The 23,011-nt window shown below is 39.8% G+C and overlaps 1 long non-coding RNA gene across 1 annotated transcript in view; it reads right to left on the bottom strand.

Annotated features, from left to right (window-relative positions):
* The window catches only part of LOC308064809, a 104,887-nt gene that overhangs the window by 40,963 nt on the left and 40,913 nt on the right, over positions 1–23,011 (bottom strand). The window contains exon 2 of the long non-coding RNA XR_013928531.1: positions 1–23,011. This exon is cut by the window's left edge and continues 40,963 nt beyond it; it is cut by the window's right edge and continues 25,167 nt beyond it. This is a non-coding gene — a long non-coding RNA (uncharacterized lncRNA).

Genomic DNA, 23,011 nt, shown 5'->3' with positions numbered 1-23,011 from the left:
GTGAAAAATGGAAGCAATCAAAGGGTCATCCAAGGATCAAAAACCTTAAGCAGTTGTTTTCAAGTTTTATTTATGTTTATTAAACTTTCCCAAATCATTTCATTATTCTTCTGCTTACCCACCTTGCCAAATACCTCTTTGGTAGATAATAAAATAATTCAAATAACAGAAAAACAGACATCCGATCCAATTTCTCTTGGCAGGCAAGCAAGAGAGGGAAATACCAGATTATTATGAAAAAAAAAAAAAAAAAGATGATACTGCATATCCGCAAACACTATGTAAACCTAAAGACCTCACTATCTGATGGTCTCTATTACCTTCTAGGGGTTCCAGACCTTCAGAGAAGTACATGATGTATATGTATCAGGGCATAAAACCTGTGTGCCTCTGAGTACCTGTCCATGTAAGCCACCACAACTGATCCAATTTAAAGTCTTGATTTTTAAATGGCCTATAAAGAACAAAGATGGAAAGTGTCAAAACTGGTATCAGTAAATATTCACAAGGAAGGGAGGGAGAGTAACTGTGCCTGGTTATGAGATGCTATCAATAGAAGATGGATAGTTTAATTTCAGTGTCTTTTGATAGTTTATTAGCAGACTGATATCTGGGACAATGTTCATTCATAGCTGCTTTACTGTTTCATGCAAACAAAGATCAATTTTAATAAAAATAAGTTGGTCTGATCTCATCCAATCACCTTCCCTTATTATCAAAAGTAATTTTCCACCCTTGTCTCATGGTGCTGAAAACCGTGTTGTCTTAACACGCAGAGTAACAACATGTTTGAAGAGCCGGACTTTGGTCACTGAAAGGAGCCAAGTATTGTGTAAACCCACTGACTTCTCTCAGATTAGGGTTGCACCTCTTGACCTAGACTATGCTCTGTAGATCATAGTTAGGCTAATGAGGTGGCACACACCATTTTATTTCCATCTGAGTTGTGTAGTTCATGGGAGGGAATATCAGGCTGTGCAGCTCCAACCTGAGAAACGCTGACAGGTTACTTATGTCTATTGAAAGGTATCTGGGAAAAGGGACCGTCACAGGTATGGTTGCTCCATTTTTTCCCAAAGCCCACAGCAGAGCACAGGCCTGGGTCAATACAGCTGCTTGCACAGCAACACTCAGCCACGGCCACTCGCAGGGTAAGCACTTTGCACACTGTTGAAGGGAGCAGTGCTGCCAGCATCTTTCAAGTGCATCTGCTAATTCTGTTAGCCCCTAATTATCATCTCCATCACCGTTCATCTGAATCATTGTTGTAAGCAAATTGAGAAAAATATTGGGGGAAAATGTATAGTTCTGCTTGGATAGATCAGAGTCAGTGAAATACTGAAGAAAATCTGCCACTTTTGTCTGCCTGTGAGTAGCACAGTTACTATACAGCTTGAGAGAGAAAAACAGTATTTTTGCCTCTCAGCAACTTTCTCAGCCCTGGTTCTTCCAGTGCCTAAGTCTGACACAACTCTTGAGTTGACTATACCATGTTTACATCTAAGAAGGGTTGTCTTTTTAGTGCATTGTATTAGGTTTGGAGGGAAAATCACCATGAAATATACACAATGGTGTCAAATAGATTACACCCTTATAAACTCCAAAGTATACTTTTGGTATTTCCCTACATTTCATCAATATAAAGATTAGATTTGGATGTATACCACTAATCTCCAAGTTTCTAACCACCATTAAAAATAGCTGTCCAAAAAGTGTAGGCTTTCACACATTAGCATTTTCAAATGCTTTATATTCATTTTATAGGCTGAAATTCGGGTAAATAGATTGATTTTGAATTCTGGATCATGCCATCTCCAATTCAGGCTAATTGAAAGAAGAGACAAACATGACTTTAGCTTCCACTGAAACAGAAAACTGCCTGTGGGTAAGATCACAAGCAAACTTTAACCATACAGGGTTTGTAACAAATGCAAGGGCCAGGGATTCAAACAAGTGCAGCTCTTCCCTGATGGTTAAAGCAGCGTGTGATTTTGCTTCCACTTGGTCTCAATAGAAGACAGCTGACATGAGCACTAACCTTCAAGCGCCTTGTGCAAGTTTTATGAGCTGCCAGTCTAGCAATATTGGCTATATAATCTTAAGGTTATATAAACTTAACTAGGGTGTTTAAGACAAAGGACAGGTAGGAGGCTGGACTGTAAGCAAGGGATCCATCTTCTGCCCTGTCTAAACAGAGAAACTGAACTTTCAGCAAAAGAGTCTGTAAGTACATGGGTTTGTATCTGCATATTACTTGTCATCACCACTATTTTTTCAACTCCTAAGGGAGTCAACCCTAAAATCTCTGGCTATTATACTAATGATACAATATTATTCAGAGCTCTGTATCACAAGGAGCTGAGCAGGATTTTAAAGACCTTGTAAAACCTCCTATTTCCACTATCACCATAGAAATATGAATTCAGGCAAGGGAAGGGAATTGTGTTTACACCATCAGGTTTCTGTCTCTTCTTCTCCTCCAAGTGCTGACAGCTGGGAGGCAAAAGAAAGAAGTTATTTATTTTAGAAAGAGTTCTTAACCAGAGTAAATCACCAATTCGATTTTTTCCCATTCAGAACTTCTCTGTCCCGAGATAAGGTTTGTCAGTATTTCAGAAATTATGGTATGGTTGCTCTGTGATTACAGTCACTGAGGGAACAGAATAAAGCAATGCAGTTGTGTGTCATCTGTGAAATGGAAAATGTTAAACAAAGAGTTTTGAAGTTTGGAATTATCCCAGAAAAAAATTGTTGCATGCCGTGAGAATCAATTGCTTTAAAAAAAAACAATACAAGAAAAGGAAGCCAGTCAAACTAATCATCAGCAAAGCCTCTGGAAATTCAGTCATCTAACCTATTCTTAAAAGTAAAAAAGGTCTATGTGGCAGAGAAAGGACAAATTCTGGTGGATCTTTTTACTGGAAACGATTATACTGATTTTAATGACATAATCTTGGTCTTTCATCTAGAAGCAATATCCAAAATATCCACATGAATACTACAATGTACATATAACTCCTGAGAACAAGGCTGCATGATAGACCTCCACAGCAGTTAGTGTCATGATTTGAACCTAAATGGTTAGGCAGTGGAAGTCCTGGTTTTCTATACACTTATGTCTGATGGAAAGAGATAACTTTAGTCAGGCAGGTATGGAGAGGTTTTTGAAAACCTGCTCACTCTCAAAATTCACCATCATTTGGACTTCAGGCTCCTGTTTTATATATTCATATAACTCAAAAATATTGAGAAGCTTTACAGCTCCCTAATCAAATGCATTCAGTCTATAAATCAGTCACAGTAAGAGTCTTACACAACTCTCACTATGCCAAATTTCTCAATGGATAATAGGACTAAATAACACAATAATAAATGTCATTCTAAACATACTAAAAGCTTGCAATTCAGCTATAAGACTTGTTGTCATTTCATGCTAATACCCAGAAACATTATTCAGCAGGAATTACACCTCTATAACCATGGTCGGCCAAGTGATAAATCAGGCCAGTGAAGCCATCATTGAAACAGATAGTCCACCCTCTAACAGAAGAGCTTTATTCAGATCATATATAATTATGTAAAAATAAGAAGCTTTGTGGTCCACATTAACAAGATCTCACCAATCTTTTGGCCAAGTATCTGGGGAGTTTTGGGAACCTGAAAACACTATGTGTAAGAAATCCATGCAGATTTAGTTCCTTTACATTCAAAATTATCACAGGGTCTTTATTGTTGTCACCTTTTACAGTATCCAGATCTTTGACTCTAGTAACACCTCCGCATACCTCAAAAGTTGCTTTTTCTACCTCAGCTGCAGCATCCTTTTCGTTTTCTTTCCAAGGACACTTTCCTTGGCTTCCTTTATCTCCTTCTGTTCTGCTTAGGGAGTTTTAAATCACACAGTGGCAGCTATTTTTCTCATTACTTTTTATGGTTCAGTCATTGGCTCTTCATGCAAATGTGCCGCCAGTGACAGACTACCTTGCCTAAAATCCTCTCTCTGATAGCCCTCTTAGGATAGAGGTGATTTGGGGACCATCCAGTTCAAGGCTTGGCATGGTAAGTGCCTCCACCACTCAGCACCTCCAGGGATGTAGCCAACAGCAGAGCTAGTTCTTTCTGGCATGTGCCCTTGATCAGCACAAGAAGCACCTACACAGTGTGACATTTTTGGACAGGTCATCAGTTTGGCACTTTTCATCACTCAGCCAGCAATCACACCATAAGTCATTGACATGACTTTTCCTGCATTTGCATTAGCAATGCCGCTACCCAGCTGGACATTTCAGAAGCAAGAATATTCCCTGGGAATTACTGCTTGGCTAGCACAGCCTTTTGGAAATCCATAATGTAAAGTGCATATAGAGACTTCAGCTACCTGGATCATCTTAGAGGAAACCCAGGAGCCTTTTACAGCTTTGATGAATTGATGTTTTAGGATCCTTTTGTTTTAAAAACTAAAACCTTTTGGAATGAGGCCTTGGAATAATCAGTTCTGACAACACTCATCCCGCTACAGCTATTTACTCGGTTACCCAAATTATGAATCAATGTTTACTCTTTCTCATTCATTCTCTTGAGGAATGAAAAAGAAAATATTAGTAAGCATAACTCATGGAAATATGACACTACTGGAAATGGTCTGAGAGCAAGTGTTGCTGTATAAACACTACAGTCATTTTTATGTCTCCTAAACAATAGCTGACATGAACAATAAAAGTAAATGTTCCTATTGATTTCCTATCTGGTATTCTTTTCCACTCCCAAGGCATATTATTCAAAACATATCAGCACAGATTGTCTGTGAAGAAAGAGAATGATTCACGTCAAAATATTACAGTCACTAATGGAAAGACTGTAGTAAAAGAACAGGATTAAACCTTATGAAATCATGTCATCATGTTTTTCTTCATTTATTGTTTCAAAACGGATAACTTTTGGTTCTCTTCAAAAATCAACTAATATATCTATTATTGGCATATTTTGTCAGGTACTGAGCATTTCTTAAACAGCTTAGGCAGCTGTAAGGTGCTGCATAAAACAAGAGTTAAAAGTCCAGTGACATAGAACTCCTCCTATCCATCAGAGAATAATTTTTCCTTAAATACCCAATGAAGAACGGCTTTCCACTAAGCGAACATCATGTTGCCTGGTTTTGCCATGCATCTCATACTGTGTGCATTCAGTTCCTCCCGTATATTCTCTTTCTGCTGTCTCCTACTGCCCAGGGAGAGCAGCAGCAAAGCCCCAGTAGGCCAAACTGGAGCAAGACGCTCCCGAGGGGCTGTGGTCAGCACAGAAGTGGAACAGGACAACTGCAGGTCCCGTGCTGCCTTATGTCATCCTGAGTCACAACCAAAAAGTGAACAGGAGACAATATATGACCAAATTTTAACTAATCTGTCTGCATAATGCAAGAATAAATGTTAAAAGGCAAACATCAAAGACAGATGTCTAAAATTCAGCACCCAGATCCATTTTTAAAAGTATCCAGATAAAGTGTTCGAGTATCACAGATGAGGTACAGTACACCAAAGATTTACCATCTTCCCCTCCCACCTGAAATATATCATTTAACTGAGGAGGTTTTCCATTTCCTTTGGAACCGTACTGGTTGTTTTTCAGATCTAGAAGATTTTATGCTCCGAAATTAAAACAGCTGCTGCTCAGCTCCAGCGACCCAGCACTGCGCTGCTCCGTCTGCACCTTCTTACATTTCCTTGAGAATTACCTTGGTGCCAAATTAAACAGTTCGTACTAACCTCATGGTTCCCCTGTGCCCTTGAACAAGACTGGCACAAAAGGCAGAGTAAGGAACTTAATGTTTCACATTTGGGTTCTTTGCTGTAATTAAAATTATTCTTGCACATGAAATCTAACCACTGGTCATGATTTCTGCTCTGTATCTGTAGGGAATAGAACCTGAGAATCATAGAATAGTTGGGGTTGGAAGGGACTTTTAAAGGTCATCTAGTCCAACCCCCTGCAATGAGCAGGGACATCTTCAACCAGATCGGGTTGCTCAGAGCCCCATCCAGCCTGGCCCTGAATGTTTCCAGGGATGGGGCATCTACCACCTCTCTGGGCAACCTGTTCCAGTGTTTTACCACCCTCATCATTAAAAACTACTTCCTTACATCTAGTGTAAATCTACCCTCTTTTAGTTTAAAAGCATTACCCCTTGTCCTATTGCAACAGGCCCTACTAAAAAGTCTGTCCCCATCTTTCTTATAAGCCCGCTTTAGGTACCAGAAGGCTGCAATAAGATCTCCCCAGAGCCTTCTCTTCTCCAGGCTGAACCACCCCAACTCTCTCAGCCTTTCCTCATGGGTTCCACCATCCTGGTCATTTTTTGTGGCCCTCCCCTGGCCCTACTCCACAGGCCTGCGTCTTTCCTGTGCTGAGGGCTCCAGAGCCAGATGGAGTACTCCAGGTGGAGTCTCACCAGAGTGGAGGGGCAGAATCACTTCCAGTCAACCTGCTGGATGCACTTCTTTTGAGGCAGCCCAGAATATGGTTGGCTTTCTCAACTGTGACCACACTGCGTCAGCTCATGTTCACCTTTTCATTCACAAGTACAGCCAGGTCGTTCTCCCCCGGGCTGCTCTCAATTCCTTCAACCCCCAGCCTATACTGCTATCATGGGTTGCCCCAACCCAGGTGCAGGTCCTTGTGCTTGGCCTTGTTCACACAGGCCCACTTTCTGAGCTTTTCCAGGTCCCTCTGGATGGCATCCCATCCCTAAGGCATGTCAACTGCACCACTCAGCTTGGTGCCATCTGCAAAATTGCTGAGGGTGCACTCAACCCCACTGTCTATGTCACTGATGAAAATATTAAACAATACAAAGCACCCTGTAAAAATCATAAAGCTTTCTCTCTCTCTCATTACCTTAGGTTAATTTTAGGCTTGCTTCCTTTACATAAAAGGCATTATGGTACTGTCATAACAGAAAAGAGTGCAATCTGTTTCCTATCGTCACCACTAGACAATTAACCTTAAAGCCATTTAAACCTAATTGGTGAATTTTGTTTGAACAGGTGCTTTCACACCACCATCATGGCACAGCACTTAAGGCTACTATAAAAATATCTTTTCATGGCACAACTCACTGCTTTCACATAATTGTTCTAGTTTTATACATGAAATTCAGCACTACCATGCTCTTGAGTTGTAAAAGAACACAATGGGCTCCAGGTTTTGCAATGGTTTCTCTATCCACTTGAAAAAATGTGTGCCAATGTTCCTGCCATGTACTATTTGCATGTACAAATAGTGAATGCACTAAGAAGTTGACAACAGAAATCCAGTAGAAGTATCTAATTCTCTATGCAAGACAGTAGATACATTTAGAAACAGATCAATTATTCTTTTTGCATCTAATCTGAGGAGCACCACCACTTAACTCTCTAACAAATGGATAATAATAGGCAATCGCAGAAGATGAGGGAGGTTGGAACCGTTAGATGGTTGGAATGAGATAGCTGGCACCCACACTGGTACCTCTGTAACACTGCCAGTTTTAAAGGGATTGTGGGGGATTACGCTCTTACATTAAGACCTTTGGCTAAACATCTTGAAAAGCTGAGGTAAATCGAAGCATTCATGGCAAACTATAGAATGCTTGTGCCAACTGAAAATCACCTTACTCTTTGAGACCTACTGAAATCAGAGACTTCAGCATGAAACGGCCTATTAAGGGAGGCAGCTAGCCCTGCCAGTCATTCTACCTGCATGGACTCAACATTATTCAAGTTTTTTATATGCATTAGTATTCATGACATCAAAGCCTAAATATAACTTAACGCTGACTAGGTTACCACACTGCAGTTCTTAACACAGAGAAAGAAATAGCCTTTAACTTTAGCCATCCAAGAATTAAAAATACTATTTAAAAATACTTGTATCACTTTAAAAAGAATTTTAGAATAGTCTATTCACAAAGTTAATTTTAGTTCACAGCTGCAACCACCACAAAATGCTAAAATGATCATATTTAATATCTGATTACATTTTTTTTTATTTATTACTACAGTTCTATCTGATTAAAGAACTTTAAACAACTGTCAAAATTATGGTTGATTAAGTGTAAATTAACATGGTCTTCTTGTCACCAACATGCAAATTCCTCATCCAGAGAGGACAAAAAGCTAAACACCTTCCCTGGATGCCTTTACCAACAAATCCACCCTTTTCTGACAAGCCATGACACAAAGGATGGACGGTTGAGTCAGCTGAAACCTGTGAAGGCCCTTTCAGACTGATATTCTATCCAGCCCCAGACCTAGTGATTCACTTCTGATCCTTCTGTTTTCTGAAACCCTAATTTACATTTGAATAAATGAGTTTCTCTCCTCTGCTTCTTACTAGTATCAGTTCTTCGTTAAAAAAGAAGATGATATCTCTGCCTACAAACTCTGCCTTTTTTCTACTCTTCAGCCACAATAGCTATACCATTATCACAACACTTCCCCTCTCCCAGGACACTCCAGTCCTTCAGCCATGATACAGAGATGACCAAATTTCAATCTGCCTGTATCCAGCATCCCAACATCCCCAAACTGATTCTGTAGGTATCATGCCAAAGAGGCCTCTCTCACTGCCTGAAATTCATTACATTGATGTGTGTCTCTCCTCCCACCAACATCAGGCCCCAGAACTGTATTTCTAGAGACCTGGATGCTGCTTCTGCTAAAGTAATGAACTTGCACACCAAGCTAACAAAGCCTTTAAAAACGTATTTCATTTCCAGTGTATGCATATACATGTGGCATTCCTCTGCACTGACTGATTTTTAAAAGCCAGGTTTCTGACAGATGGAAGTTTTAAACAGCTACATTCTTATTTATGTGCAAAGATCCTCCATGGAGATAGATAGATTCATTTGTTCTCCTGAAAAAAAAAAGTCTTCTAAATAAGGAGTAGGAAAGCATTGCATACAGTCAACCTTTTTCAAGTTTAATTCATCTACTCATTATCTCAACAATCTTCTCCAGCTGTTGGCACAGAAAGGCATAACACTTTAGCTTCCTACCACTTCGTTTTCAAGATACATTGTATGAATATTACCTGTGCAACAAACTCCCTGCTGCATTTTGAAGGGTTTGGCCTGAATTCCCAAAAAAAAATCCCAAGTGATTTAAGGTGCCTTGACTTTATATTTCCAAAAGCAAGAAACTACAGGTTTATTAGGGGTCCTTAACAACACCCATCTGCTATTTCGTCATGTGTAGCAGAAGCCTGTCCGCATCTACTTCTTGTGTGGGTGTTCATCACTTTGAACATCTCTCCCTGGCTCTAGGTCAGGTACACAAAACCAGAGGATCTCATTTGTAAGTTGCTCTGTAATGTGGACTCAGAGACTTGTTCAGGCACAGGCAGTGGATTCAAAGCAGGACAGACAATACAACTGAAGGAGTCCTTATTTAAATCCTTATGTCACACAGCCAACACTCGCTTTAACCAAGCTCAACTGAGGTCATGTTAACTCATGCGGAGTTAGGAACTCGTATCTAAAAATAGTTACTATCAATGAATGATAGTAGATATCAACTGAGTCACAAAAACATGACAGTTTGCCTGGAGGTAAAGCTGAAATGTTAATGAGTTGTAAAAGTGCCTGTTGAGTGAGAAAAGTTATTACTTCACTTATTAGAACTTTTTTTGGCTTAAGTAAGTTTAGCAATAAAATTTCCTTTCACTTTTGTCATCTACCTTTCCATGAACTATCTCATCTCCTTTCAGGCTTCATCACTAAGCTTACTCTGAAGGCAATTTAAAAACTACTAGATCTCAGTTTTTCCAGCCATAGTTACTATGGTTACATATATGCCAATATACATCTGGATAAAAGGAGGAAAAACATCTGACTGTTTGCCTTTTAAAAACGAGAGCATTATGTTCCACAGCTAAAAGCATGACTGAAAATCATTTCACCTGCTCTGCTTCAAGTCAGTGGAAGCAGAGCTGAAATCCATGTCACCTTCTCTTCATCTCCCATGGACCACCAACCCAGGTGAAGATTGACAACCCTGCCTGCAAAAGCACCACTGCTACCTTTGCGTGAACCTTGATGCCCAGTGGGGCAGGGAGGATGCCTGCATTCACAGGTACATGGGAAGGATGTCGTGCCTCAGAGCGCTGCTCTGCACCCTCACACAGAGCACCTCAGCCATCATTCCCCTTTCTGCTCCCTGTCACACTTCCACTGCATGGTCTTCTGGTCTAAGGTGTATGCACTATGTGTCATCTCCAGTTCTGTTTTATTTTGCAAATAAAGGAGGGGTTGTTTCCTCTCCTTTGCTCCTTCACTACCTTTGGTAACTGAGATTTGACCTTATGGTTGTTGACTAAGACGTCCTTGAGTTTTCAGAAATACAGCCACGTCAAGCAAGTTATTGCTTAGTCCCAGGGTCACCAGTGAATAGTATTTTGTGCCAAAACCAGGCCAGTTGGGTCAGCCATAATTTGGAACAAGCAAGAAAAAAAAATATAAAGGGATTTTGTTTCTTTATAGCTGTTCTGGTTTAACCCCAGTAGGGAGTTAAGCCACACACAACCCTTGCTCACTCCTCCCCAGTGGGATGGGGGAGAGAATCAAAAAAGAAGAAGGTAGAAAACTTAAGAGTTGATAAAAAGACAATTTAATAAGAAATAGAAGGGGGGGAGGGGGAACACATGAGGGGTGCAGGGGTAAGGAGATGGAAGTGATACAAAACCACCCAATTGCTTACCACCAGCCAACCAATGCCCAGACAGTCCTTGAGCAACAGCAGCCCTGCCAAACTTGGCCTGGAGATTCTATTGCTGAGCACCATGTCATACGGTATGGAATATCCCTTTGGCCAGCTGGGTTCAGCTGTCCCAGCTGTGTCCCCTCCCACCTCTGTGTACACCCCGAGCCCCCTCACTGGTGCGGTGGGTGAGAGGCAGAAAAGGCCTTGGCTCTGTGTCAGCGCTGCTCAGCAAGAACAAATCCCAAATTATCAACACTGTTTCCAGCCCAAATCCAGAACATAGCACCATATGAGCTACTATGAAGAAAACTCTATCCCAGTCAAAACCAGAGCAGCATTTTGCCACTTTCATGTTCCCAAATATCAGAGTAATTCAGATCATTAGTCATTATATGAAGTTTCATATTTTGTTAGTGTGGAGGAAAAGTAGTTACTTCTCAGTTACATCTACATTGCAAGATCAAATTCTGTAGCATTAGCACAAGGCATTGATCCTGGCACAAAGAGTTTAAATGCATGTGAATTGGGTTCAAAACTCCCAAGAGACAAGGTGATTCCTCCACTTGCCTTACAAAATTATAGAATATTTTTTCTTAAATGAGCATAGCTCTTACCAGAGGACAAACCAATTGTAAGTAGACTCTAACTTATGTGGTTTCAGAAAAAAAAAGAAAAAAAAAAAAACAAAAAACAACTTACAGTACTTTATCCATCAAAGTTATTGAAGCTGCTCCCTATTGCATACACAAGATGTAGTCCTGGACAAGCCTTACAGCAGAGAAGCTCCACAAATAAACTATTTCACCCCATGAGCCAGAACCCATGGCAAAGCATATCACAGAGCCTTATGAGTTGATCCATCCAGATTGAGGCAAGAAAAAAACCTCTTTACTAACAATTATAGTGACCAGGTAAATTATGAATATGCATGTGCTACCCCTTTCTTACCATCAACTGGAGTAAGGCATAAGAGGAACCAAATGTTGAAAATCCCTCTCCCTTGGGAAACCTCCACTCTACTTGTGTTTATGTTCTATTCCAGTGCCATGAAAATTAATATTAAAATTACACTGTATTAACACATTTTCACAAAGCCTGAACAAGAATGAGATAGTCATTACTGATATTAAGCTGCTGATATTTAAATAATTGCTTTCCTTCATCAGCCTTATTATCAAATGATCTTGTTACAGCTAAAGAATTACCTATAATCACTTGCACAGAGAGGATTTTAAGCCTGATCAGAAAAGAATCATTAAGCATTAATTAAAATACTGCATGTGCACTCTGTATTTGCCTTGACAGTTTACAGCAGCAGCCTGTTAAACCATTCCTGCTAACTGCAGAGATAAAGCAAGGTGTCTGTACTGAGTGTACAACTGGGAACTGGAAACATGACTTTAGTCCATTTATAAAGTTTTCTCATTAGGTTTCAATTCAGGAGCAATGCCACAATGGTGTTTAAAGGATATTCAATCACTCACAACAGAAAAGCTAGACTGACATTGCACAAATAGTGTTTGATTATTACCAATCTATCATGTCAGTTAGCAGGAGGAAAAGATACATTTCAATTGATTTCAAAAGATCGCCATGACAAATGCTTTCCAGGAGCTGGGTAGCAACAGATTTCAGATCCCGATTAATCTGGTATACACAAAACTGTATCCCTTAGCCTTTTTTAAGCACACAACACACTCTTCAACAGAAAATTTGAGCAGCTACATGACCAAACACTGAATTATTTTCTTTTGTCTTTTACTTGATTCTTGTATTTGTAGGCTCAAGTGACCAGCACATTAGTCTGTTCAGCTCTCCAAGAGGTAGTGGTTGCAGTATTCATTAAAAATGTGGACTTCTACTCATTTGTTATATTGTCACCGTAAGTAAGAAGTAAAACAGTGTCTTTGAGAAAATGACCCAAAACATCAGGGGACCGCCAAAGTCAGTTGTGTTACATAGGAGAAAGTAATACAATCAGTCAGGCTATAGGCCAAACATGGTGGAAAGGGAATGTTACCCACGGCAATGCATTGCACAGTCTGCTGCCTCCAGCTGCTCTGAGGGGTACCAGGTTCTGTAGAGGGGTGCCCCTCAATAAGCAGACCTGTTTGTCAAAGAAACATCTTCATTGAGTTATTTTTTACTTAGCGTGGACACTAGTAGTGAAACCTGGTGTGTACTGCTCTCCAGAAAAAACATGGAGGTTTTCACATGTCTTCTGTGTTCCCAGATTTGTTTGTCAAGTAAACTCAGAACAGCTATTGACCATCCAAACATGAAGGAAACACAGAGCAAAAACAGAGTGTTCACATCCCACACTCCCCAAACACAGAGTACTTATACAGGGGTTACCAGCATACATGATTCCTTACAAAGGGTCCCATTACAACAGGGAAAGCCACAGAAGTAGGCTAGATGTAGTTGTTACATTATCTGGTGATTAAGACAAAGAATTGTCCTTTCAGGAATTCCCTTTTCTTTCCATATGGGTAAGATAGCCAGACATTTTTCCAGGTGTTTCCCACTCAGGATGCCACAGAGACACAGAATCTTTTTTTTGTTTTAAAAAAGGTCTCTTAAAAATACATTTTCAACGGTAGAGAAGGGAGGGGACAAAGAAGAATTTCTTCTATGCAGGCTATTGCCTATCTGGTTAGAGCCATGTGATTGGGGAGATGGCTTAGAATGTTACTGTATGTTTTGGAAGACTAAGTGCAAGAACTCATAAAAAACACAAACTGCTTCATCATGCTGCTTTCACATTAACTCTGATGATCAGGGCAATCAACAGAAAGGGAAGTGTTACCCGTTTTGCTAATGTGACTAATGATTAACTAAGACTGTCTAGCACAGAGGGAAATATTCCAACAATTAATGGGGAAAATTTGAAATGTAATCTGCTGGCTTTTTGTTAGCTGCAAAATTTGAGAAAAGAATTGAGTTTAACCGTAATTGATGTGGGTTGATAAAGTAAAAAGACAGGAAAATTAATCCTATGGTTCAAAGTCTTGTTCTCTGATGCATCAGCACAATCATAGAAAAACATGTTTTGCCTTTGTGCTGGGAAAATGAACCAGAATATGAACCAACACGGGGCAGCCTTTCACCAGAGTACGTAGAGACCTTTCTTGGTGCTTCTACTACATTTCCTCCTTCTGGTAACTGGCAAGAAGTGTAATACTATTGGATAACTCCCAGCAGAGTCTTCCATAACAAAGGCTTTGAGAAATTCCCTGAATTCTAGATAGGGTTCCTTAATTCTGTATTTTAAAGCAAAAAGGAAAGCAGGCAACCGGCTTCCTTACATACATACACATATTTTCTGCTTCCTCACTGAGATTACAACTATGGCTGAATGAAAGTCTGATTTCAGATTTTTCTTAATCAGTTTCTCAGTACAGACATCTATATTTCCAGCTGTAATGGCAACAAATTCCAGAAAAAAAAGCCATCCCCAGTTTGCCTCAGAGTGACACTGAGCTACAAGGATTAATCATGATTAGCTAACAGGTTGTTGAACACAGTTCCTCCTGGTGTAGTAAAGCTATAAAATCAGTCAGAAGCACAGCAGCCATTTACTCTTCAGAACAAATTTTGCACTTTGATAATCTTTTACTTATGTTTCAACAACTCTGCTCATGAAGTGAGGGACTGCTTAGTGAGAATAGAGGTAGCAGAAATTAAATTTGTCCTTGTAGTCATATCAACCACAGAAAGGCATGTCTCTCTGGTCGGGTCCTATGGGGTGTTCTGAGCGCACGTAAAAACAGAACTGCTGAACCAATTATTCCACACTTCTCATAAGAACGAAAAACAAATCTACTCTTGGGTCTGAAGTCTTGTGTGACAAGTTCCAGTCCATTTACTAAAACCCCTTGTCGTATGGAATTCATAACCACTCCAACGGCCTTAGTTAAGTGTGCCACTGGAATCTGTCACTCAGCATAACTTTTATCCAAAAATGGTGTTCCTGCATATTCACTTTGTGAATCATGGGCAGGCAGGGAAAGAGGGAGGGAGCTGGGATAGGGCAGCATGGCGTCTGAAGTGGGCTTCACTGTCTCACACCATTTGTTGAAAAATGCACTTTGAAGTTAATCACATTGCTTTCACCTCAGTAACCAATGCAGACCCTGAATGTTTAATTATGCTACTGGTTTTATACCTAATCAATCTTTTTCATTAAAATCCAGTGAAGCAGACAACTGAGATAATTACTGAAGAATCATCTTAATTAAAAATTTTAGCTTCTAATTAAGAGTCATTGTTTACCTCATCAGAAAGCCATTAGGATTCAGGACAAGGTTGCCCTGTTCATTATGTTTTCACCTTCTTTCTGTTTTTTTATAAAGCTTTGGGAAAAGGGAGTGATACAAGATTTTATGCTAGAAAAAGAATTTTTATAGTTGTCCCATGAAAAGGGAGAATATGCACAAGCCAGTGTCACCATTTGTCATAAGCTCCATAGCATATTTACATCCAGAGTAACTGCAGAATATCTTTGCATATAAATCAACACTGATTTGGTCCTTGAAGATAAAGCCATGTCTATACTCAAAATGCGCACAACCTCCTAAATGATTTCTTTATTGCTTCCCAGCTACAATGAAGATAATTTTGAAATTCCTCAACACTCCTATCATGCAATCAGAAACTTTTATCTGCTTTTCACTGTTGTTTTCACAAATGTCTGACACTGACTGAGTTCTAGTTCAACTTCTTCAACTTCAGGAAAGTACGATCAGACATTTCAACTAGGGAATTAGACCTGCATAGCAGTTAAATGATGTCACTGAAGATGTACATCTTCACCACACTCACACTCACCGCAAGGTATCAATACCAGCTATACAGATGCAATGATGGTTCAAATGACAGAATTAATGAGGGAAAATTATTATCCAGCCCTCATGCTTGCAGGTTTCCCTTCTATATATATTCCAAGGCAGAAGACAAAAACCAAAAACATCTCCATATGGAAGTTTTTTCCACCTTCTCCTCTGGCAAGCAAATTTGTAAAAATCGTGATGATGTCAGACTAAGACGCTGAGTTCAGACATTTGGAATGCAAAGCTAAACATGTATAGCTGAAATGGTTGCTAATAAGCACTGAGCATCTGCTATAGACAAAGCAAACTATCTTAGGATCAGCACCAGAATAAAACAAAACCTATTTTATAGAAACATCTTGTTCCATATGTTTATTTCTTTACTTTTAGTGGCATCCTGCAGGACATGGTATAAGGAGCGATACAAATCTTCAGTTACGCTTCTCAGCTGACCAATATTTCTGACACAAGGAGTTTACACTTTGGAAAACTACTGATGCACTCTTCCCCTGAGGAATTGAGAAGATAATATTAAGACTATGAAGAATTTCTTTTTCATGCAAGTTATGTGTAACCATTTAATAGGTAAGGGTAGAATTAATAACTGCCAGGGAATTCATGTAAAACTTTCAGGTACCAGCTGGGTGTTATTAATTTAAGTAACAATTGCTTTTATCAGTAGGAATGACATTTGCCAATAATAGAAGGTAACCAATTATGGTTCAGAAGAAAGTATCAGATTATAAATTCATTTTAAAGGACAGGGACAGAGAAAACAGAAGACATCTAAAAAAACCTACAAAGAAGAGTAAATAACAACAGCTCCCAGCTGGTTTCAAAGAAGTCAGTTGTTCTAGCTGGTGCCAGTACTTCTTAATCAGTCGGGCTTGCTCTAACCTTTTAATAAAGTCTGATTGCAGGAGGCTGGAACAGTTCCTGCTCCACTCAACAGGTAATTTGAGCATGCACAGCTGAATGGTGAGCAAACAGCTACAGTACAACAAAGTGGCACATCAAGACAGAGGCTTTGGGGGTCTGAAACGCTAGTAGGCATACGCCTGCCTGGGACGCTTGCAGGAAAGGCAAGATAAAAGGTTATGTTTACAGATCCAGCTGAGTGACCTTACTGAAGTTTCAGGTGACTTAATCCAAAATTTAGATCTTCAAGATGTTGTCAGATGCTGACTGTACCATTCCAAGTGCGCAAATATTTCTATTACACTGTAACAGAATTCGTCAAAATCTCTTGTCCAGTAAGAGTCTCAAGTCTTCCCGGGAGGCCACATCCTGTAAGTGTGTTCAGATATCAGAGATCAAGTTCAGATCCCCACTCTCTCTGACTTGGATGAGTAAGCACCATACCACAGCCATTAGGGAATTCAGACCCAACAAAACATTGCACATTTCTGGTCCCAAGTAAATATGGGATCTCATCGCTGGGATCTTGGATGTAGAGGAAGGAAACCCAAGAGCAAGAACAAATCAATTGTTTTAAGGACCAAAGACCACTAGCTTCTGAAACAGGTTCATGACTGCTCATGCAAATGGAAAAGCAAAGCATTTTTTTTTCTAGTCAAGGGTACTTACCTACCCATGGTAGAAAACAGAAAGTTTTTCAGAACCGTATATGAAGGAGCTTAGGTACCTCTTCACTCAACTTTTTTGATGCTCAGTTGCCAGCACTTGTGCCTCTGCATGCACTACAGCAGAGTCTGTCTGATTTTGCTACAGAAACTTTCTAGTCGCTAAGTTAACAAGACTAGTCCTTGTAAAGCTAAGCCCTACCCACTGTTACAGAGCTGGCTGCAAGTCACTTCTACTGGTCACTTTATGCTGTGCCCATATAAAGCCTTTATTGTAGTCACTAATGGAAAACATGCCAAACTAGTTACTTATTACAGCTGTAGGAAAGCTAATGACTTAAAACAGCCACAGTGCCTTGCCACTGACCTCCTATAAAACTTCAGGGCTACTATTTTAATTGGTGGAACTAAATCAATTTATCACTTAATTATGTGTCAATTTATTTAATGAAAAGTGATTTTTTATTTGCTTGCAATCCTACTGATCAGGGTTGCAGTGGCTAGGAATTCAGAGATTTAAACAAAAAACTCCTGTCTTTGCTGTACCCACCCACTTTAACAACTCCTTTAACAAAAGGAATTATCTGCTTACCCAAGACACCAAATTTCAGAGGTTCTGAAGTGCAACACAAGTGAAGAGCAGTTATAAGGAGTCATAAGGTAAATGTGAAGATTTTCTAGGCTGGGAAAATATATTTACAGTTAGGGTACATGAGCAAACATTCTCCATCTCGGTCTTATGCTATCTAAGAAACCCTGATACAAGCAACAGCAGAAAAAACTTATTTAAGCATTGGACTTACTTGGACATAAGTGGATACAGATCCTCACATCATCCGTGTAATCTAAACTTACAGAGGGATTTTATGGAATCTGAAAAGCATTTAACATTGTATCCACGAGGCACAGGAACTGAAAATGCCCATGCTTACTTTGTCTCTGGGACTGATCTGCTGGGTTGGTTGTAGATCCTTGTCTCTGGGACAGCCATGGCAGTGCCCACGGCACAAACAGGTAGTTTTCCATATAACAATATAAGGACTGGCAGAATAAGAATGACCAGGAACTGCTAACCCACAGCAGGCTCTGCTACTAAATGAAAAAAAAAAAAAACTCTCTTCAAAGGAAACCTAGTACAAGACAACCTGCTCTTGAGACCATTGCAAGAGCAGTGTTCACTTAGTTTGAGGAAGGGGAAGTAGAGAGAGGGCTCGGACTGCAGAGAGGGCTGTATTTATCTTTTCTGTGGAAAGTTGATGGGCTTTCCATTCAAGGGGCAATATCATCTGCCTGCAACCCTGAAGGCAGCCTGGGGATGGGCAAAGCTCATCAAAACCAGTCTGTGCGTGCCCACTCTTGTCTTCAAAGCTGGGTGGCTACAAAGCTATGAAACAGAGTAAGGAAAGAGATAATAAGGAGCTACAGCTAAACAAGCATCTTAATAGATCCAGGAAAGGTGCTACCAACCCTCAGAACTTCCAGAAAGGCATGAGTAAACTGTATCCTGGAAAAAGAATGAAAGAAGGGCCAAGCCAGCCTCTAGACCCAAGCACTGCATGAATGTGAATGACAACAGCAGGATAAAGGAGACATTTGTTACACATAGCAGGGGAATACAGTGTTAAAGAAAAACTGTCAGATATCTAGATTTCATTCTGCTTAGCACAACAGAAAAAAGAGGAAAAAAAACCCTAAAACATTTAGCAGTGGGACTGAAAGCTGCAAAAATCGCTAATCTTGGCAAAATACAGTGGAGTCCCCATAAGGACACACAGAGGAAATTGAGAAATTTAGTGACATGTTGCAGGGCATGGGATGTCTGCTAAGACAATGAAGAATTCAACCTATCACTGAGTGCAGTGTCAGCGGTGCATGCAGAGCAACACATCAGTAGCATTATGGCCAAAGTGGGAGAGCAGCTCCAGCATACAATATAATTAAGTGTAATTGGAAAGGTGGAGGAATCCTCAGAGTAGGTTAGCTTGATTGCTGCAAGTAATAAAAAAAGCAAACACATGCTGGACCAATCTGTATGTGCAAAGACCCTTGGGATCCACACACAGCTAAAACGGGGAAAATTGTACCGCAGCCACCCTCCCAGATGTAACTTACAAGGATTCCACAAGGATTGGTTTCAGTGCATAGGAACAGATACAGTCTACTCTCATCTGCCAGGGAAGCAGAGAGGTCATTACTTCCACTACTATGTTAGGAGGAAAGCACTTCTGTACATTAGAAGCACTTCATATCTTAGAAAAGGCAATGAGATTAGGAGAGGGGAAGTGATCTGATCTAATCCTCAAAGGAGAAAACTTGCAAGGATTTAAAGCACAAATCTCTGCAAAAGAACAGAACCACACTGAAGCTGTGGACTCCCTGTTAGTATTTACACAAAGATTAAGAGAAATGTCAGCACTTCCATGAGGTCTGGGGGATAGAAGAGAGCAACTGGTAGTGAAGGAGATGGACAAGAGCATCCAAAATACAAAGGATGACAATCACACTCAAATAACTTGAATCAAAATCAAAAAAAAAAAAGGAGAGAAAATCCTGTAGCAGCTGTCTTCTCATGCAGCAAGATCATGGCATACAAAAGAGAAGGGACAGATGTTCACTTACACCTATGATCTGCCAATAGAAATGGGGAAATGGGAAGGGAAGCACAGTGTGTAGATACCATTGATTTATTTTTAATACAGCCAGCAAGACCTGGATGTCAGGCACACAGCATGGCCATCAGAGAGGTCTGGATTTAAAAAAATTCAGGCACTGCATGTGGGATTTGAACGAGTCCAAAACTGGTTTAAAGAAAAAAAAAATTACAAAACCGAAAAAAAAACCAACCAGTGATTCCAGAGAATATTTCCTCTAGACGTTCAGGAGAAAGTCTGTAAGGGACACTAAAATGTGGCACTGTACAAAAGAAAACAAGTGCACAGGACCTTTCCAGAAAGGCTTCACAAGTAATGTAAATTCTCCTGGACTGTTTTATTTATGTAAAGTATCAGAAAAAACAGTAAGGAAACAATGACAGTTCATGATGCATCTAGTAGAGGCTTGGCAGAAATTGGTGCCTGATTTATAGGAACATAGGCAAAACCACTACCTGCTGATACTTGATTATTACAGTCATTTAGTCAAAGTAACTCAACTTAGAAACACATTATACAGCACTGCAATGAGTCAGACCACAGTAATATTCACCAGACATAGTATTTACAGAAAACCAATTTGGAATAATTGCTTGCAATACATACCCAAGGAATTCCAAAAATTTGCAAAGGACAGTATTTCACACACAGAACAAGCAGTTTGTATTAGCTGCAGTCCAGTGGAATGGCTGAAAACACATATTTGAGTAACTGAGTAGACATTACTCAAAACAAATGAAGAGGGATTGGAATCCGTACTTCAGTTTAGTACACTACCCAAACCAACTTGTGGAGTTTTATCAGCACTGATGCTAAAAGTACAAGAAGCACCCTATCTAAGAAAAGGTGTAACACCCAGAGGTGCAAATCACTGTGTACAACAGAGCATGGTGGCCAAAAGATAATGGAAATTTCACAATGAAATGTCAGGCTGCTAAAACTTTTGACAAGAAACATCAGTGTCATTATATCACATCCAGGCAATAAGGTGCAGTAATGGGAGGATAAGACTATTTCAGGTTCTTCTATAGTATAGATTATTGTGGGTTTTATATATATATATATATATACACACTATCACATAGAATACAATCTCACCTGCAGTAAATAGAAGTTCTTAGTCAGATACACCCCACAAAGAATCTACCACATCCACTGACCTGGCTGATCAGTGAGCAGTTGTCACTCTGGCTAACGCATCTGTACCATTTCCTCAGGTTACATATTTCCCACTAGCAGCTGATGGTCTTCTGTTATCTGACCAGATCTGCTTTGCAAAGCCTGCTGATATCCCCAGGCAAATGCTGTACTTTCACATATACCTATGGGATTAATAGAAAATTAAATGTAAAATAACACAGAAGTGACTATTAAGAGTGTTAAGTACATTAAGATTCAAACATTTGGTAGTTAGAGAATACCACAACAATGTTAATTCATGAATGCCTCATTCTGTCCCAGAAAAATTTAACTGTTTATTTTATTCCACACAAAAGTGGCAAAAGCACGGATGCAGAAAGGGATTGGACCCAGAGGTGCTGTATAAACCATCCAGTTGCAAGGCATGTCCCGCTCTCAAGGGTTTAGAGTTTAAAGTTACCAAACAAACAAGAACAGAATGTAAAACAAATAACAAGAAGAAAGTTACTTGGGGTCATGCACCATGTCCATACTCAAACTGGGACCAACACCAGTCCTCCTGAACCCCAGTTCAGAGTTCATTCTTTAGATGTTGCATCATAAGAAAAGTCAACCATCGACCAATAACTTGGGCACACCGTAGGATGGGGTGAAGCCATCAATGTGATTCCAAGTTTGACTGCAAGAATACCAGTGTATTCATAGGCAACGAGCCCTCCCTCCCAAGGTCACAAGTCTTGCAGGCTCAGTGGTAAAGTAAACCAGAGCTGCTGGTAGTAAACAGGCCTTGGGCTCATAGCTATATAACAAACATCCAAATGTTATTCAAATCTTTGAAATAATGAGGATTTAGGGGGGTTTAATATCTAAATAATCCAAAGAAGCAGACTAGAGGATGATGCTTCTCCCCAGACAGTTATAAGCAATGACGTATTTCCAGTAATACCCTAACGGCAGCCTGAATATGTAATAGATTAAAAGTACACTGAAAGAGATGATTAACAGACAGTCCATTATGGGCTCCCTAAAGTAACATTTTCTGAAATATTAATATTTAATTATGGAGATGGCAGCAGGCTGCAGGGTTTCCCTTCTTTCTTTTCCATGTGTTCTCCTTATCTGTCACTAAAATATTAGAGATAATGAGAAATCATGTACCTGTGTAAACTCTAATAGCAGTAATATAGCAAAGCAGAACAGAAAAAGAGAAAAAAATAGGCCTCAAGCTGTTCATAGGGTCTCTGGTAATTGGAAGAGTCAATGGCTATATGATTCAAGAAAATACCTTCCCTGGAGAAGGAGACTGATTGTCCCACATTTATACAGCAGCTAACCAACACTAAGCAGGCTTTCCTTTGCATATTATTGGTGCCAGCCCAATGAGGCAGAAAATTGCATCGTGTCATTTAATTTCCCAATCTTTGTTTTCATTGTATTAATCTTTTGGCTTTGCTTCACTTTATAATTTGAAGGCTCAGCAAGAAGCAAACCAAATGGAAATTCAGCTTACTTTCATGTCTAACTGAATGTTTGTTGCAGTTTCAGAAAGTTTAATTCTGCCTAATCTCACCCATGAATAATAATCATCTGGTTTTGTATGCAGACATATTAGTGGTTATTAAAGACCTGCCTTAAAAGTTCTTGGGATTGTGCCCAAAAGTCAGTCACCAAAACATGATTAACAATTAGGTTACAGGAAGAGAGCAGATATGTTTTTTAAGCAGAACTGTGTGCCCTGTTGTTACAGAAGAAAGTAAAGAAGTTGGCAAAATTCCTGAACTTGACTAATGATTTTAAAGTTTACAATTCCCAAACCGGAAATTTATGAGGATGCTGAGACAGAGTGGTTATCTTGGAAAAAGCACAGAGGAAAAATATGGAGGTTTCACTTAAATAGATGGAAGGGGAGTGAAAAAAAAATAAAACAAAACCCACTGATTCTCTCCTTGTGCTTAGTTAGTTGGCTCACCAAGGGCTGTGCCGTGCTGGGTTCTGCTTAGGCAGCAGGGACCTACCGAGATCTTCTGTTCAGAAGCAGGAGTAGATTAGCAGGATCATCTCACAGAGAA

This window comes from Falco punctatus (assembly GCF_963210335.1).
Source record: "Falco punctatus genome assembly, chromosome: 5".
Classification (NCBI taxonomy): domain Eukaryota; kingdom Metazoa; phylum Chordata; class Aves; order Falconiformes; family Falconidae; genus Falco; species Falco punctatus.
This window is presented reverse-complemented; position numbering and strand designations above follow the sequence as displayed.